Genomic DNA, 17,056 nt, shown 5'->3' with positions numbered 1-17,056 from the left:
TCAAATGTCAGGTTACATACTTCTTTCTTTGGAGACTTCCCCTGAGTCCTCACGCCTGCGTTTGGTGTTCCTGCTGCACGTTCCCATGTCTCCTTTATTACTGTACTTACGTACGTGCCTGTTTAGCCGTCTGCTGTCCCTCTGGGCTCTAGGCTCTAGCCACACTTGGGTGCCACTCTATCCCAGGATCTAGTGCATGGCCTGACATGGGTTGGGGTCTTGGTAAGTATTTGCTGATTGATGAGCAGGTTCTTGTCTTCCTCATAAGACTTAGGGTGCTTTCTAACCCCCGTTTTTCATTTGACTGCTCCATTGCACTGAACACTTGTAACAACTTCTTTTTTTGAAACTCTTCCCCGCCTGGTTTCTCAACTGTTGTTGTCTGCTGGTTTCCTTCTGGTCCTAGGGTCATCTATCTCAGCCTCCTTTCTGTGAGTCCTTTGACAGTGGACATTTGTTGGTGGCCCCTTGACCATTGTTTCCCTATTCTCTCTCTCCCAGGTCTAACTTCATTGATCCTTGCAGTTCAGGAAAGCTGATACCACCCCAGGTTCTGAGGGTAGAGCCCATGACCTGGGTTAAGCCACTTGGCACATTCCGTGCCCCTGGCCAGAGGCACTGATTTATTTATAAGTGGGTATCCATCTGAGCCAGTCTGCAAGAGAGGAAGCTCAGGACTTGTGCTGGGGCAGAGATGCTCCTTTTTGAGGAAAGGTGTAGCTCTGGGAGCCAGCCTTAGGATGAAGACAACATTGAGGAAAGCTGAGCAGAGAGATGGAAAGAAAATGGGTCCCTGCAGACCTGACTGTGTCCATGGATCAGGCTTGGCCTAGGCCAGAGATTCCCTCTGGACTTTCCAATTTCATGAATTTATTTTATTGAGGTGACTATTCTGTCACTTGTAACCAAAAGCAACCTTAGCAATGCGTGTTCCTCTTCCATCCCTTGGAGGCTGTTGCTCAGCACAGTGTTGTCTTCGACTTTCTTCTCAATTCCACACCTGCCCTGGGCCTCAGGGTTCTCCTGTATGATGAAAATTATACTAAAATTATACTTAAATTGTACTATGACTTAAGTTGAACTCACACCCTCCTCTTGAGTTCACCTCTCTACAGATCCAGATGCCTTCTGCTCATTTCCACTTGGATGTCTGGGCAGCACCACTATCCTAATGTGTCCCAAGGTGAAGGGGACTCTTTCTTACCTTGTAGCTCCTTCTTCTTTTGCCTTCTCTCTCTCAGTTACTGATCGGCATTGCTGTCTACCTGGTTGCCCTAACTGGAGTCCTTGTCCCCTCCCCTCCCTCACTTCTCACCCTGCCCATGAAATCATTCACCAAGTTAGACTGACCTCCTCTGCCACCTTCATAATCTCTCAAGAGCATCCACCTCTACCCATCTTCACTGCTGAGTCTAGTCAGAGCATCACCATGACAGGATCTTCTCAACAGTCCTGGACTTTCCAGGGCTATTCTCACCCATCCATCCGAGAGCCAGGGGGCCCTTCCAAAGTTGGGCATGATGTCCCTCCCTGGCTTAAAATCTTTGGTGACTCCTTGCCACCCAGAAAATCAACAGGGGACCCTCATCTTATGACTGAGACTAGCTCCTGGGTCCCTTCCCACTTCTTCCTCCTACATCTTGGCTTGAGCTACCAGACATATTGATATAAGCAAGCCTTGCTCTCTGTGACCTCAGCACACAGGTCTTTGTCTATGCTGTTCCCTTTGCCTGGAAGGCCCTTCCTCACCTCCTTTCTTTTTTCTTCCTTAGTTGCCTCTTCTTTGACCTTCAAGACTCAGTTTCCTTTGAGAGGCCTCTTCTAAGTCCCTGCTCCAAGTTTGGGTTTGGTGCTTTTCCCAAGGGACCCTCTGCCCTGCTCAAAGACCCCCTCAGGCTGCAGTGGACACTCAATGTGTGCTGGCGCCCACTCGTATCAGCTCACCCCAGCTAGTAACAGCTCATGCCAGCTCAAACTGGCTTGTGAGAGGAAAGACCAGGCATCCCTTCCCAGCCCCAAGTCCAGTGCTCTCACACAGACAGCTTGAAATTGTCCCAGTGGAAGTATTTACACCATAGGAATCTGTGTTACAAATCAGGGCATTTTTGTTTGTTTGCTTTTCCCCCAGAGAACTGGTTTACCAGCACATCCCTGGGCATAGCTGTCTGCTGACCCACCCAGTCCCTCTCTAACCTATAAGGTCCTCGGGCAGCCCCGGCAGCCCACCCAGTCTCCGCCCAGTCTCCACTCAGGGCTCACTCACAACACCATGCAGGTGTTTAGGGTGCTGTGGGCACCACACCCTCCTTTCTCCTTGCTTCTGAACCACAGGGAAGCTAAAAGTCAAAGCTTTTACTCCTCCAGATTCTGAAGAGCTGGAAGGGATTTCTGACGAAGTATCATATTCTGACCCACAGCCTGGAGCCCTTGGTGTCCCTAACTTTATCTGTCCACGCGCTCCTTCCCAGTTGCCACTAGCCTGGTCCAGTTTTCTAAAGGAGACACATTTCCAAAGAAGTGTGTTCTTTTGTTTCCAAAGGAGACAATTTAGAGTGGACACTTTTCCATCTCTCGGGGATGTGTGGTTTGAGCAGAAACAAAGGGAGTTAACAGACAAGGTGTTTATTAAACAGACCATCCAGGATCCATGTTTTCTTAAAAGGTAGCATAATTGAATGGGTGAAAAATAACCTTGGAAAATTGTTCTTTTTTCTTTTTTTGGTCAGCCTTCACTCTTGATTTGTTGAGTGACCAGGGTGAGTGCTTCGTACTTTCTCCTCCACCCCTTAATTAATTAATTAATTGTTTCTTTTCCATTATGGACTCTTACAAGGTATTGAATATAGTTCCCTGTGCTATACAATAAATCCTTGTTGTTTATCTATTTTATATGTGGTAGTGGGCATCTATTAATCCCACACTCCCAATTTATCCCTCTCCACCCCTTCCTCTTTGGTAACTGTATGTTTGTTTTCTATGTCTGTGAGTCTGTTTCTGTTTTGTAGATAAGTTCATTTGTACTACTTTTTAGACTCTACGTATAAGTGGTATCATATGATATTTGTCTTTCTCTGACTTACTTTTCTTAGTATGATCATCTCTAGGTCCATCTATGTTGCTGCAAATGGCATTATTTCATTCTTTTTCGTGGCTAAGTAATATTCCATTTTGTGTATATGTGTGTGTGTGTTTATTACATCTTCTTTATCCATCCATCTGTTGATGGACATTTAGGTTACTTCCACGTCTTGGCTATTGTAAATAGTGCTGCTATGAACATTGAGGTGCATGTATCTTTTTGAATTAGAGCTTTTGTCTTTTTTGGATATATGCCTAAGAGTGGGTTTGCTGGATTATGTGGTAACTCTACTTCTAACTTTTTAAGGAATATCCATACTGTTTTCCACAGTGGTTGCACCAAACTGCATTCCCACCAACAGTGTAGGAGGGTTCCGTTTTCTCCATACCCTCTGCAGCATTTATTATTTGTAGACTTTTTAATGATGGACATTCTGACTGGTGTGAGCTTCATACTTTCTTGCTTCCTGGGAATAGCTTCAGTCTTCTGCAATTCTAGGGAACTTACCAGCTAAACCTTGGTGCTTGAATAGATAAATTCAGTTCATTTGATAAATAACTTAAAATGTTGGTTTAAAGACTCTAAAGACTCTGTAATTGGCATGGAGTTGTATATTTATTGTATACATACTTTGTGCCAGACACTGTAATAGGGGCAGTTGATACAATTTACCAAGATATAATCCTTTCTCTAAGGAACTTGTGGTCCAGTCCAATGGGCTGCACACATAAGCACCTGCTATTTAAGACAGTAGCAAGTGCCTATCAAGGAGTCACACGTAAATGAGATTCAGGGAGGTTGCGGGCTTTAATTCATTCAGCGCGTATTTGTTGAACATCCCTCATGTCCTGGGCTCAAAGTGGGCTCTGGGGATGTGGTGCTGGACTCAGAGCCAAGAGGTGGGGCAGGTAAATAAATAATTACCAAATAGACTGATACTCACTGGAATAGAGGTTCATGCTCAATGCTCTCAGGAAGTAATTCTACTAAGATTTCTGGGAATCAATATGGCTTCTCACAGGGAGTGACCACCAATTTGTGATATGAATAGATGTCTAAGAAATCTGCTACCATAAACAACCAAAAAGAAGAGAGGCAAGTGCGTTCTGAGCGAGTGAGAAGCATCACCTGAGTGTGGAGGAAAGACTGGACGTGTTGTGTGGGGACAGTGGCCGGGCTGGGTGACAATGGCTGGGCGTCTGGAAGGAAGGGGTCTGATGGGCTCCCTTCCATGAGATGCATGGGAGGTGAAGCCGTGAAACCCATGTATTTCTGCATCTTGTCACCATGATTATCTTCCAAGGCCAGAGGGAGGATCTCCAGGGGAAATCTGTGAGTCCGAGTTCCACTGCCCTCAGCTAATATAACTTACACTCTTGGTCCTCTGGACCAGCCACCTGGGGTTTGTCTGGTGGTGTGGACCTCCTGGGAGTTTGTCTGTCAGCTAAACCAGAGTCTCAGTTACAAAGTTGAGAACTGGGCACATTAGGTAGATTTGTGACACTCCCCAGAGGATTCTGGGCACTTAAACGAATGAACGGATTTTGCCAAGACATAAATACAGCCTTTTCCTTAATGACAGATACTCCAGCAATCTCCCACCTGTGCTTCCTCGCCAGGTAATCGTGCCGAATTGTTTTCAGGGAAACTCACTGAGATATCGGAAGATACGGGGGCAGGTTGGAGCCCGGGGGAGGGGAGGATGGCTTGCTCATTTGAACTCAGGGCTGGTGCGGTGGACATGGGCATGGAGGTGGAAAACTGAGCCCATTCTAAGCTGAAGGTCAGTTTAGTCTGATCCTGCTTAATCAACAAGTATTTGTTGAGAATCTACTACAGGCAACCTCATTTTATTGTGCTCTGAAGTTAAGTGCTTATTTTTCACAAATCACGGGTCTGTGGCTACCCTGCAACGAGCAAGTCAATTGGTGTCATTTCTCCAATAGATTTGTTCACTTTGTGTGTCTCTGTGTCACATTTTGGTAATTCTCGTGATATTTCAAACTTTTTCACTGTCATTGTGTTTGTTATGGTGATCCGTGATCAGTGATCTTTGATATTACTATTGTAATTGTTTTGGGGCACCACGAACTACCCATATAAGATGATGAACTTAACCAATAAATGTGTGTGTTCTGACTGCTCCACCGACTGGAGTTATCTGACTGTTCCCCCATCTCTCTCCCTCTGATCAGGCCTTCCTATTCCTTGATACACAACAATATTGAAATTAGGCCAGTTAATAACCCTATAATGGCTTCTAAGTGTTCAAGTGAAAGGAAGAGTCGCAAGTCCCTCACTTTAAATCAAAAGCTAGAAATGACTTAGTGGGGAAGGCAACTCAAAAGCCAAGATAGTCATATCTTGAACCGGTAGTATCTATGAGGAATGCCTGTGTGTTCCAGGTACGGGGTCAGGATCTGATGATACAGAAATGGCCAAGACACGATCCAGTTCCAAAGATACCTGCCATATAAATGACCACATTATAATAGAATATTCCAGGTCTCAGGCTCTGAAGCCAGACTCTTCCAAGTTTGAATCCTGCCTCTGCCACTTACTGTGTGACCTTAGGCAAGCTACTGAACCTGTCTGTATTTCCATTGCCTTATCCTCAAAACAGGGATGATGAAAGCTCTCACCTCACAGGGTCGCTGTGAAGATTAAGTGAAATGATGTTTGTGACGTGCTTGGCACTGTTTTGTAGCTAGTGGTCACTAAAGGTACGACTGTTTACAGCCCAAGATACAAATGTCCCCCACAGTAATAGGAGCTGTGATGGTGGTGCGCACAAGAAACAGAGGGGTCACGCACAAGGAGTGGTCAAGTAATTCTTTATGTCATTTACTCTTTACTAATTTTTTTCAGGTGTGTTGATCTCAGCACCTTGAGGTCAGGGCCATGCTCTCTGCTTTTCTGCTTGGGCACAGGAAGGTCATAGGTATTACCTGCTGGCTTATTGGTGGAGACAAATCTATTCCAGTTCAATTGCCATTAACACACATTTCCTGACAATCCTTGCATTTGTTCACCAAATGTTAATGGGTCCCCTGGGGTCCCAGGTACTGGCGATGCTGAGATGAACTTAGTCTCATGCTGGATCTTTTTATGTCTAGTGTGGGAGCCAGACTTGACAATAAACCCCTGTGATTCAGGCTCGTGCCTGCTGCCGCCATCTCTGGACAGCAGTATTAATACTAACAACTCCAGTGATAACAGCTAACATTTATTAAGTGCTTACTGTGTGCCAGGCCCTGCCCTGGGAGCTTCACAGTCATGACCTCATTTCATCCTCAAGGAAACCCTAGCGGGTGGGGACCACTGCTCTCCCCATTTTACACCCAGAGAACCTGAGGCTCAGAGATGTTAAGTGATTTTCCTAAAAACACAGAAGGCTGCTGGCTGTCTTTTATACTTGTTGTGTATCTTTATACTCAGGAGTTCTTATTCCCAGTGTGGGAACCTTGTCATTCTCAGCAAATCCCCTTGAAAGCCCCAAGTTAAAAAACATTTCCGGTGCTTATTATAAATCTCTGCATAGTAAACTGACTATAACTCAATAAAAAAAAATCTCTGCATGGACTAAACGCCCCCTCTGACTCTGGCAGATATCTGGGCTTAGCACTGGTCAACTATGTAGAATTTTACCCAATGCCAAAGGTTTATTTGGTCAGTCTTACCCACAAATTTGTTACCATACATATGTGAATTCAATAAAATCATAGTTCTTTCAAAGTCTCCTGTGATCCACATTTTAGTAAGAAAAACTGCTCTTAGATTAACAGTGAGTTCTACTGTATAGCACAGGGAACTACATTCAGTGTCTTGTAATAGCCTATAATGAAAAAGAATATGGAAAGGAATATACATATATATGTATAACTGAAACATGATGCTGTATGCCAGAAATTAATAGAACATTGTAAACCGACTATCCTTCAATTAAAAAAATTTTCTTTTAAAAAAGACTGCTCTTGTCTCCAACAAGTGAGGTTTCGAACAAACAATAATTGGTATTTCTAAAGAGAAATTCACTTGGTTCACGACAAAGTTCTGGGAAATTCGAGAACAATCAGATCTTGGAGTGGGACAGGCTTAAGGGTAAGAAGTGCTGGCTCAGGACAAGAACAAAAATAAAAACAAATGAACAAACAAAAAATTAAGAGCAGGTGATCCCATGTGATGGAAGGCAGGGACTGAGGGAAAAGTGAGAATATTTATTTAGCACCTGCTGTGTACCAGCACTGAACAAGACTCCTGGCAAATGTTATCTATCAGAGTAATTGGTGACAAATTCCCCACACACAAAATAACTTTGCCACCCTCTACTGAGAAACATTTCTAGCCTAAGAAGGGAAAGAAATGCTAGAAAACTGTGTAATGCTATAGCGGCGTCACTGGCCTTTTGGCTGAGTACAAATTTGGTTTGCTCAGCCAATTTCTATTTCCTAAAGCAGAGGGGGGCAAACTGTTTATGTAAAGGGCAGATAGTATACATTTTAGGTTTTGCTGGCCATACAGCTTCTGTTGCAAGTACTCAACTCTGCCATCGAAGTGTGAGAGTAGACACAGATAACATATAAATGAATGGGCACCGGGCAGTGTTTCAATAAAACATCATTTGTGGATATTGAAATTTGAATTTCATACAATTTCCACATGTGAAAAACTCTTCTTTTGATTTTTAAAGAACTTAAAAAAATGTAAAACTGAGAACCATTCTGAGCTTGCAGGACATACAAGAGTAGGTGACAGGCCAGATTTAGGCTGTGGCTGGTTTGCTGACCCTCGTCAGAAAGAGAAACCTAAATTGTATCTGGGTAGAAATCACATGTGAGTAGTACTAAGCCTTGACAGGAAAAGTGAGCTCGAGGGTAGATGCCTTTAACTGTGGTCGTCCTAACGGCTCTCGGGAACTGGACTGTCATCTGGTAATCCAAGTATTTATGTGCAATTTCCATGTCGGCCAACCTGTTTTGAGTTTATTGAATAGATCAGACAGTAGGTTAAATAACTCGTTTTTTAAACCCTAATTCAGGTGTATGTGCAATATGGAAATCTGAATATGTTTAGGATTTTGATGAGATAGAAAGTTGAATCTGTCAGATAGCCTCTGAGATGCGCGGGTTAGCTATTACCTTGATTCTCAGCTCTGCGTGCTTCAGGTGGGTATCAGTTAACGGTAGGAGATGTGTGAGAGCTTGTGATCAATTTTTATTTATTTATTTATTTATTTATTTATTTATTTATTTATTTATTTATTATTGAAGTATATCAGTTTACAATGTTGTGTTAACTTCTAGGGTGCAGCATAGTGATTCAGATATATATATATATATACATATATATATATATATATATATATATATATATATATATTCCTTTTCATATTCTTTTTCATTATAGGCTATTACAAGATATTGAATATAGTTCCCTGTGCTATACAGTAGGACCTTTTTGTTTACTTTATGTATAGTAGTTAGTATCTGCAAATCCCAAACTCCCAATTTATTCCTCCACCCCCTTTTCCCCCTGGTAACCATAAGTTTGTTTTTTATGTCTGTGAGTCCATTTCTATTTTGTAGATAAGTTCATTCATGTCAGTTTTTTTTAGATTCTACATATAAGTGATATCATATGGTATTTTTCTTTCCCTGTCTGACTTACTTCACTTAGGATGATGATCTCCAGGTCTATCCATGTTGTTGCAAATGGCAGTATTATATTCTTTTTTATGGCTGAGTAATATTCCATTGTGTATAATTAATATTATACACACACACACACACACAGACCTCACATCTTCTTTATCCATTCATCTATCGATGGACATGGTTGCTTCCATGTCTTGGCTATCGTAAATAGTGTTGCTATGAACACTGGGGTGCAAGTATCCATATATCTCTGGGTATATGCCCAGGAGTGGGATTGTTGGATCATAATTACCATGCTGTTTTGATTACTCTAGCTCTGTATTGTCTGAAGTCTGTGGGTTAGTCCTCCAGCTTTGTTCTTTTTCTTCATTATTGCTTTGGCAATTCTAGGTCTTTTGTGATTCCATATACATTTTAGGATTATTTGTTCTAGTTCTGTGAAAATGTCCTGGGTAATTTGATAGGGATTGCATTAAATCTGTAGATTGCTTTAGATAGAATGGCCATTTTAACAATATTAATTCTTCCAATCCAAGAGAATGGGATATCTTTTCTTTTCTTTAAATCATTTTTAATTTCCTTAATCAATGTTTTATATTTCTCAGTGTATTAAATGTTTCACCTCTTTCCCCAGGTTTATTCCTATTTTTTGATGCAATTTTAAAAGGGATTGTTTATTACTTTCCTTTTCTGATATTTCATTGCTAGTGTAAAGAAACTCAGCAGATTTCTGTATGTTAGTCTTGTATCCTGCTACCTGGCTGAATTTGTTTATCAGATCTAGCAGTTTTTGTGTGGAGTCTCTAGGGTTTTCTATATATAGTATCATGTCATCTGCAAACAGTGACAGTTTTACCTCTTCTCTTCCAATTTGGATCTCTTTTATTTCTTTGGCAATAAATTTTAAAATCACCACGTGTACTTCATGTGTTGTTTGTACTCAAATTTACCATTCTGTGTAGACACCAGGATATCCCACCAGCCGAACTCAGTGGAGAGAACCACTCTGCATGGGTTTGTGCCATTACCATTTCTTTTCCATCTAGGGAGCATCTGCCATTTCAGTATCTTGAAAACCAATAGATTTGAAGAGGATGCAGACTGCACTGGACAGGAAACCATTATTAAAAGGAAAGAAAATTTAGCAAAGAGAAGTATGGAGGAAATGAGCTTGAGGGAGGCAGAATAGGTGGAAACAAGCAAGCAGCTGGAGTTTCTCCTTCTTCGGAGGAAATTTCAAGATGAAAAAGCATTTTTGTCTTCCTGGAAAACCTAATTGGCTGGCCTGATACGTGAGAAGCCAGCTCGCGGATCACTTAGTACACCAAATATTCTGGTTTCCCACCAGCCACCCAATCTTTTTGATGAGCAGAGCTTTCTTTTAAGTAAACATTTAAGGCCTAATTGGATCATTGGTGTGGTGTCGCAGTAATTAACTCCCGGCTTGGAGTAGTTACATAAATGAAAGTCTGAGCAGCACCCAGCACTGCGGGGAAGTCAGAGAGGGCCTGTGGGAACCAGCCAACGGGACATATGCACAATTGTTCTCAGTGATGAGGAAGAAATAGCAGGAATATCTCCAGGATACGTGGTGTGTTGTACAGAGATTTGAGGAAAAAAAAAAAATCTCAACAATGGCTGACTAGTGATTAAGGCCTTATTATTATGCTTAGCTAAGAATAGATGAAAATGACCCCCAAAGAGAGAGTGCAGTGTTCTTATTGATTTCATGTCCCATTCACTGGTTAAGACTGGATGCAGAAAGCAACGTGAGCTATTTTCAGCCTAACAGAGGAATTCACCGTAAGGCTACGGGGGTATTTTGCTGGAACCCAGGATCAATACAGCTCGACTTCTGGGAAGGAGTGATTTGGGAATGGGAAAATTTGCTGCAGTTTCTTCACAATCTCCTGTCTCTGTTCCCCGTAGCTTGCCTCACTGCCCCCCCCCCCCCCAGAAGTTTTCTCCATGGCTGTTCCGGTAAATATCTAACTATCAGCTTTCTGGGGGGAAAATAAAGCCTTGATCTGGAGTGTTTGCCAATTTCCATGGTGTAAATACTCCCACTGTGGCTGAGTCAAAGCTCCTGCATGAGGTGGAGCTGGGCAGAGATGCCCAGGAGCACACCATTATACAGAGTTTCCACCACACAGTGCATGGATGTAAGTACTCTCAAGAGCATAGATAGAATAAAATATAAAGTCATAATAATAATGTCAAATAATAGGAAATGATTAAGAAGTGATATGTTGAGTATTCATGACCTTTGTTTTTAATACAATTTATTTAGTTGTAAGGCTATGTAATTTGATTTTTAAAAATGGCTGTGCTAAGAGTTTTGGCTCGAAAAGTTCCCTGTGGTTTAATAGTCAGCTTTTGTGAGCTGGTACATGTGAGCACATCACTGGCTTCTCACTTAAGTGCATAACATAAAGCAGCAGGGCCCGCCCCACAGCTCCCGTCCCTAACAACCTCAGGCCCAATTCCACATTCCAGGGAGAGAGGATCTGGTTGGTTGAGACTGTGTCAGGTGTTCTTTTTGGCCAATCAGCCCTGGCTGAGGGTGGGGTGGAGGCTTTTCTTTCCAGGAACGGGCAAGGATACTGAGTGTGTTGCAAGAATTTCTAGTAGCTTCTATGTCCATGGGGAATATTCAGAGGGTAGCATTCAGGATTTATTATGTACTGGACACTTTACAAATATTTTCTCATTTTGTAGTCAGAATTCTGTGATCTGGGCACTATTGTTCCCAATTTACAGATGAGGAAACTGAGGCCCGGAAACATTTAATGACTTGCTGCAGGTCACACAGGTAGTAAATCACAGAGTTGAAATTCATATTCAAGCCCATCCTTACCTCCAAAGCCTGCTTTCCACCAATCAGTTGTTTCTGATGGGAAGAGATCCTGCAAATGGGACACTTGACCCACAGTGATAAAGTTCCTGACCCTGTGGAGGGATCACAACAATTGGGAAAGAGAAAAGGGGTCAAAAGAAGAGAGACTGAATGAGAGATACGAGAGCAAAAGCATGTATTATTTTTACCCAAAAAAACCCAATCTCTCTGCGGCTGCTTCTCTTTTTTCTTCTAATCTCTGAGGGTCAGGAGGCAGATACTGGCTTCATTGTAATTTAGGGTTTTACTGCAGATCAAGTTGAGTTGAATAGGGGTGTGGATGTTCATTTTTACCTTTTCCATTGTTTGCCTTCCCTGGTCACTTTTGTGTGTTCCTGCCCCCAGGTATTGGGCACAGTTAATTCTTCCTGCAATTAGTATTCATGGTCAGCTAAGCAGAACTAATGCAACAAACCATTTTTACTTTGAAGGTTATATTACATGTGTCCAAGCTCCCGCGGAAAAGGCTCTTTATGAATCAGATATTCTTGACTATCTCTAGGAATTTAATTTTCCCTTTTCTGAATTTTCAAGCCTGCCTATTGAATTCTTTAATGTGATTCTCCAGGAAGCACCCAAGCCAGACAGACAACCGGATATAGCCAAATTGTTGGTATTTTAAAAATCTTTTCTTCCCTGGAGGTGCAAGTCAAGAGTACATGCCCCTGCTTCTTTTAGAGTGGTACGTGTCTCTTCTTTTTACTGGTTCCTTTGATATATGTATATTGTTCCTATCAATCATATTAGTAAAAAAAAAAAAAAGATGCGCATATATTTAAAATAAATACAAGGAGGGTGCTGAGAATTCTGAGTTCTGAACCTTTCAAAACTATATTCAGTTATTGCAGGTAATTTCCCAGATAGCAGAAGAAGCAAGAAATATTCTTTTTAAAAATCCTTAAAATTATTTTTTAGAATAGCAAAGTGACTTCTTTATACTGAATGCCTGATACCAATTAATACTTTAAATGGTCAAAAATGGTCAGAAAATTTGTTTAGCAGCTTTGGAAAAATCCTAATGACTCCAAAATGATGGTGTAAATCAGCTAATTTAGCATTATTTAAATGTGGTTTAACACAGTGAACACATACAACCTTCAGCTATTCAGCTTTTACAATGTGCTGATTTTGTCCCATTTTCTTTCTTTTTTATTTTCTATATGGTTAAAATTAGCATCAGATTTTCAAATAATGCTCTTCAGAGTTTTACATTACATATAAAACAAAAAATCTAGGAAAGAAGTAATATCTGATTTTTTAAAAAAGATGCCTTTAATTCTTGGTTTCTGAATCTTGACATCAGATTTTGTTTATGTTTTTCTTTTCAGACTAAAAGATTTTTAATTTTTTTAAATTTGCATTTCTCCTTTTGTCAATAGTGAATCTTATGTCCATAAGACTGTGTTTTCCATTTTGCTTTGACCACTAGGAAGCTCTGACCCAAAATTGTGGCCAGCTTCTAGCACTTAGAGGGGTGTATGAACCCAGCTCCCCTCCACACCACCCCGACTTAACTTTTTCTCTCTGATTTGTTAAAATTTTGTTTGTGGATGTCTATATGCCACCTACTTCCCTCTTCCACTTTTAAAAAACATTAAATGGAGTGCATGAAGTATGCAACAAAAAAATTGCTCATTGGGAAAATGGTGAAGCCCCTAAGAAGGCATCTTTCATTTTCCTTCTGGGGTTGCGCTCTCCCACCGGGCTGCCTCTCACTTAGGGTTTTTCATTTACATCTCACTCTAGGGTCTCACCCAGAGCTGGGCCCTCCAGTGCCCGATGGGGAGGGCAGTGTGAATACAGAGTTGGGGGTGATACGGTGGCTGAGGAGGGCTTAGCAAGGAGGCCCAGGAAACTCACTTTCCAAAGAGCTCTTACACGTAACGGGAGGAAGCAATTCTGCTATTTGTGAATGAAGTCTTCTTCGAGCCAGGTCTCTGGAGCGCAGTCTTGGCACATGCAACAGGGGCCTTCTGGGCTCGTTGGGCGGGGTGGGGTCTTCTGCCCCCAGCCTGGAGATTATAGTCTGCAAACCCTCTTGTGGTGAATGTGCTGTTTCCATCTCTGTATACGTATGCGTGTGCACACTTTAAAAGCCCCCCTCCTTACTTCCCTCTTCTTTCCCCACCAGTTTTCCTGTGGAGGTGGCTCCCCGCCAGGGCCACCAGAGACCATGTTCACTTTGAGTCTGTGTCTGTCCTTGTCCTGTTCACGCACTGCCCTCATCTCAGGGGAGGAAGACAGGTCTCCTTGGGAAAAAAATACCTGTTTTCCCTAGAGGATTTGCTTAAAAAACTATGGAAAGCTACAGTTGCATCTGGAGAAAAAAGGAAAGTGGAGTTTTCTCTCTTAAAATCTGTTAGGTTAATAAGACACCTAAACAAACAAACATATAAAATGCAAGGCCATTTTTTTTTCTCTGATTAAAGTATAGAATTTTGTTGAACACACCAGATGATCATGGCTCTTTTTCCTTCCTGAGATTATGCATTTCAGACGCATAACGCAGTCCATCGACTGTTCATTTCTCAAAGAAAAAAAAAAAAAAAGACGTCTGTTGGTGGATTTCTTCTCAAAATGCGTGCTTCGGACAGCAGAAATTTCTGACGAGTCAAGTACAGGTGATTAAAGCTTGCAATGTAAATCAGTTAACATCTGTAATTTCCCTTGTTCTCTAATGCTATTAGTTATTTAAAGGGTAAAAAAGGATGTTTTACTTAATTTTTTTGAATCTTACTAGGTACCCGTAGCTTAACTTAATGATTTGTATAAGTGATAGTAATTGCTGGGACTACAGTTGAGTATTATTAGCTATAAAATGAACATGGTTATATGTCCAACAGAACTAGCAAGGGACAGAAATGCAGTTGTATCCAAGAGAAAATAATTACAGCAATAATCAGTGTAATTCATGATAATGGCTGAATTGAATTTCACACCATAGCTCCAAGCACTTACATTTAATGAATGTAGTTTGTGCTTGTTTACTAAAAAGGTTTTTAGCAGAAAATCGATAATGTAACTTCAGTGTTTCTAATTGCAAATGCAATTATTTTTTTTTAAAGCAGTGGTTCAATAAGGATTTTGTAGAGAAAATTGAGGTATGTGAGTGCTGCAAATGCTGGCGCTTTAATTAGTCTACCTGTACATTAGTGCCATGGTGCCTTAATATCTATTTATTACAACATATTGATTAAAATGGATTTGTATTCAATTTTAAGGCTAGCTAATGTAATGGACATTGAAACTTTTCTGGAAGCATTGGCTGGGATTACAACATGTCATTGGGTAATGAGGCTTTCCTTCAAGAGGTGATTTCAGAGATCATCCTCCAACCCCGCTGGTGGGGCCAAGGAGGGGAGGGCCTGGACACGTGCTGTGCTGGTTTCCAAGGAGCGAGTGGCAGGGACACGTGTGGCTTTCGGTAAAACAGGAGGTGGGTGGATTTTATCTTGTTGTTACAGATTCTTGCTTACTTGGGTTAACTTCTGTTGGTACCTTTTCCAAGCCCAAGATACGCCTAAAAGGGTTATGCTGGGGTTGACAATCTTCTCCAGAGTCAATCCTTTGGTCAGATGTCTGTGTTTGGAGATCCCAGCTAGTCCAGCATGAACCCCTCATTCTGAAGAACCTGGAAAAACACATTGTCTCAGGTCTCAGGCCTGTGTTCACGTCTCACACTGATGTGAACGGATGGATCAGTGTTCTTTGCCTACCTGGATCCTTTTCTCAAAATGAACTTGGAGTCGCCCCTTTCCTCCTCTTGAATGGTTGTCATGGTCACCATCACATCACCACCACCACCACCACCATCATCCTCTTTCTTGATGTCTTTATCTCTGTGGCGTGTCTGTTGGATGTGTGATACAGTCTTTCTAAGCATTACTGGAGCTTTAGTCCACAAGTTGGGGGAAGACCCAGCTCTTGTGGAGCCAAATGGCCTAAATTCTAAATATATTCCCTGAATTGGATTTCTAACCTTGCTTTGGTAATATCCTGGTGTTTCTATCCCAAAACCAAATTAATTTTTTTGTGTGTTCAAAAATATATTGTATTTATTTTTGGTTAAAATCAGAAATAATCCAATGCAACTATCAATTTTTGCAAATGAAGATGCTGAAGCACAGAGAGTGATAAGATTTGCCCGTCCCACAAAGTGGCAGAGTCAGAAATAGATGCCAAGTCTCCTGATTCTTCAAAACAGAATTAATTTTAAACTTGAATATTTTGCACGGAGGGAAGGAGTGGGGTTGTGTATTACAGCTTTATAACCAACGTGGATATGCTGTTGAAATCCGAAAGCTTTAAGTGCTGGCTCATACAATATTGCTAGGAGTCCAAGTGAGAAGCAAGCATCCCAACAAACCTGAGCTCCCACAGGGTCTTCTGTCATGCTTTTTTTAAAAATGAGCCCCCAGCAGGAGGCCAGTTGAATTTCTAGACCACCATGACAAGGCCTGGGGTGCTAGCTTTGTGGATTACTGTCCCCTACCTTCCAAGGGCCAGCTAGCCTCCCAGCACCTCCAGGAGGCCTCTCCTAAGAACCAGGGCCTGTGGGTCACTCCCTCCTCTGGCTTCCTATGGTGTATCTTGTGTTGGGGGGCACCTAATTAGCGCTTCTTATGAGCCATGCAGTGTGCTGGGGACATCACACGAATCATGTCCTACTTTTACAACAGCCCTTTGGGGCAGGTGGTATTGTTCCTCCCATTTTCCAAATGAGGACACTGAGGCTCAGTGGTGTTAAGTCAATGGCTCAGACTCAGATGGCTAAAAAGTTGATGAAGAAGCTAGAGTTCCAAGTGTTTCCTGGGAACACTGGCTTCCTGACTCCTTGGTGTCTGTCCCATGTGGTCCACATCAACTCTACCTTCTACTATTAGGTTGAGTCATCAGAGGTGCATATTTTCATTTCTGGGCTAAAAGTTAGATTTCTCTACTCCCTTTCCTGCCACCTCCCTCCACTCCTGGTATCCTGCCCCTAAATCAATAAATGTTGGGTAAGTGAATGATGCGACAACTTGGGTGAATCTGACTTGATCATGTCTTTCTTTACACAGAGAGCACAGCTGCCGTCCATGTCGGGTGTGAGCCTCTGCTCCGTCTCTCTGGATCCTGGAGGCCAAGCATGTGACCCATGTCCGTGTGTTAAGACCCAGCTGACACCTGCACAACAGCACCAGGTATGTTGCTCTTATCTTCATGCGCGCATCCCGCAGAGTCAGTGAGATGAAAAAACCCATGCGAAGCAAGTATTTTGTCAGGGCTGAATGGGGTGGGAAGAACATCAACTGTGGGACCTCTGGGGAGCCCCTTCCCTTCCTGAGCCTCAATTTGCACATCTGCAAAGTGGAGCTAGTGGTCCCTGCCCTGACTCCCTCCTGGGCTCGTTTGGCAAGGCTCAGCAGGAGTGCGATATTCTCCCTG

General features: G+C 42.2%; 1 protein-coding gene across 9 annotated transcripts in view; it reads left to right on the top strand.

The window, feature by feature from the left end:
• The window catches only part of BUB3 (BUB3 mitotic checkpoint protein), a 105,624-nt gene that overhangs the window by 55,185 nt on the left and 33,383 nt on the right, over positions 1-17,056 (top strand). For 4 of the 9 annotated variants that reach the window (XR_012510081.1, XR_012510087.1, XR_012510088.1 and 1 more), the window contains exons 9-11: positions 12,198-12,311; positions 14,112-14,250; positions 14,851-16,812. The gene's annotated coding sequence lies outside the window, so the exon portion shown is untranslated. The remainder of the gene's footprint in view (positions 1-12,197; positions 12,312-14,111; positions 14,251-14,850; positions 16,813-17,056) is intronic. The other 5 variants (XR_012510086.1, XR_012510084.1, XR_012510082.1 and 2 more) reach the window with 4 other exon arrangements.

The sequence above is a fragment of the Camelus bactrianus genome, chromosome 11, assembly GCF_048773025.1.
Source record: "Camelus bactrianus isolate YW-2024 breed Bactrian camel chromosome 11, ASM4877302v1, whole genome shotgun sequence".
Lineage (NCBI taxonomy): Eukaryota > Metazoa > Chordata > Mammalia > Artiodactyla > Camelidae > Camelus > Camelus bactrianus.
Note: the sequence above shows the minus strand (reverse complement) of the source record. Positions and strands in the feature narration are given on the sequence as shown.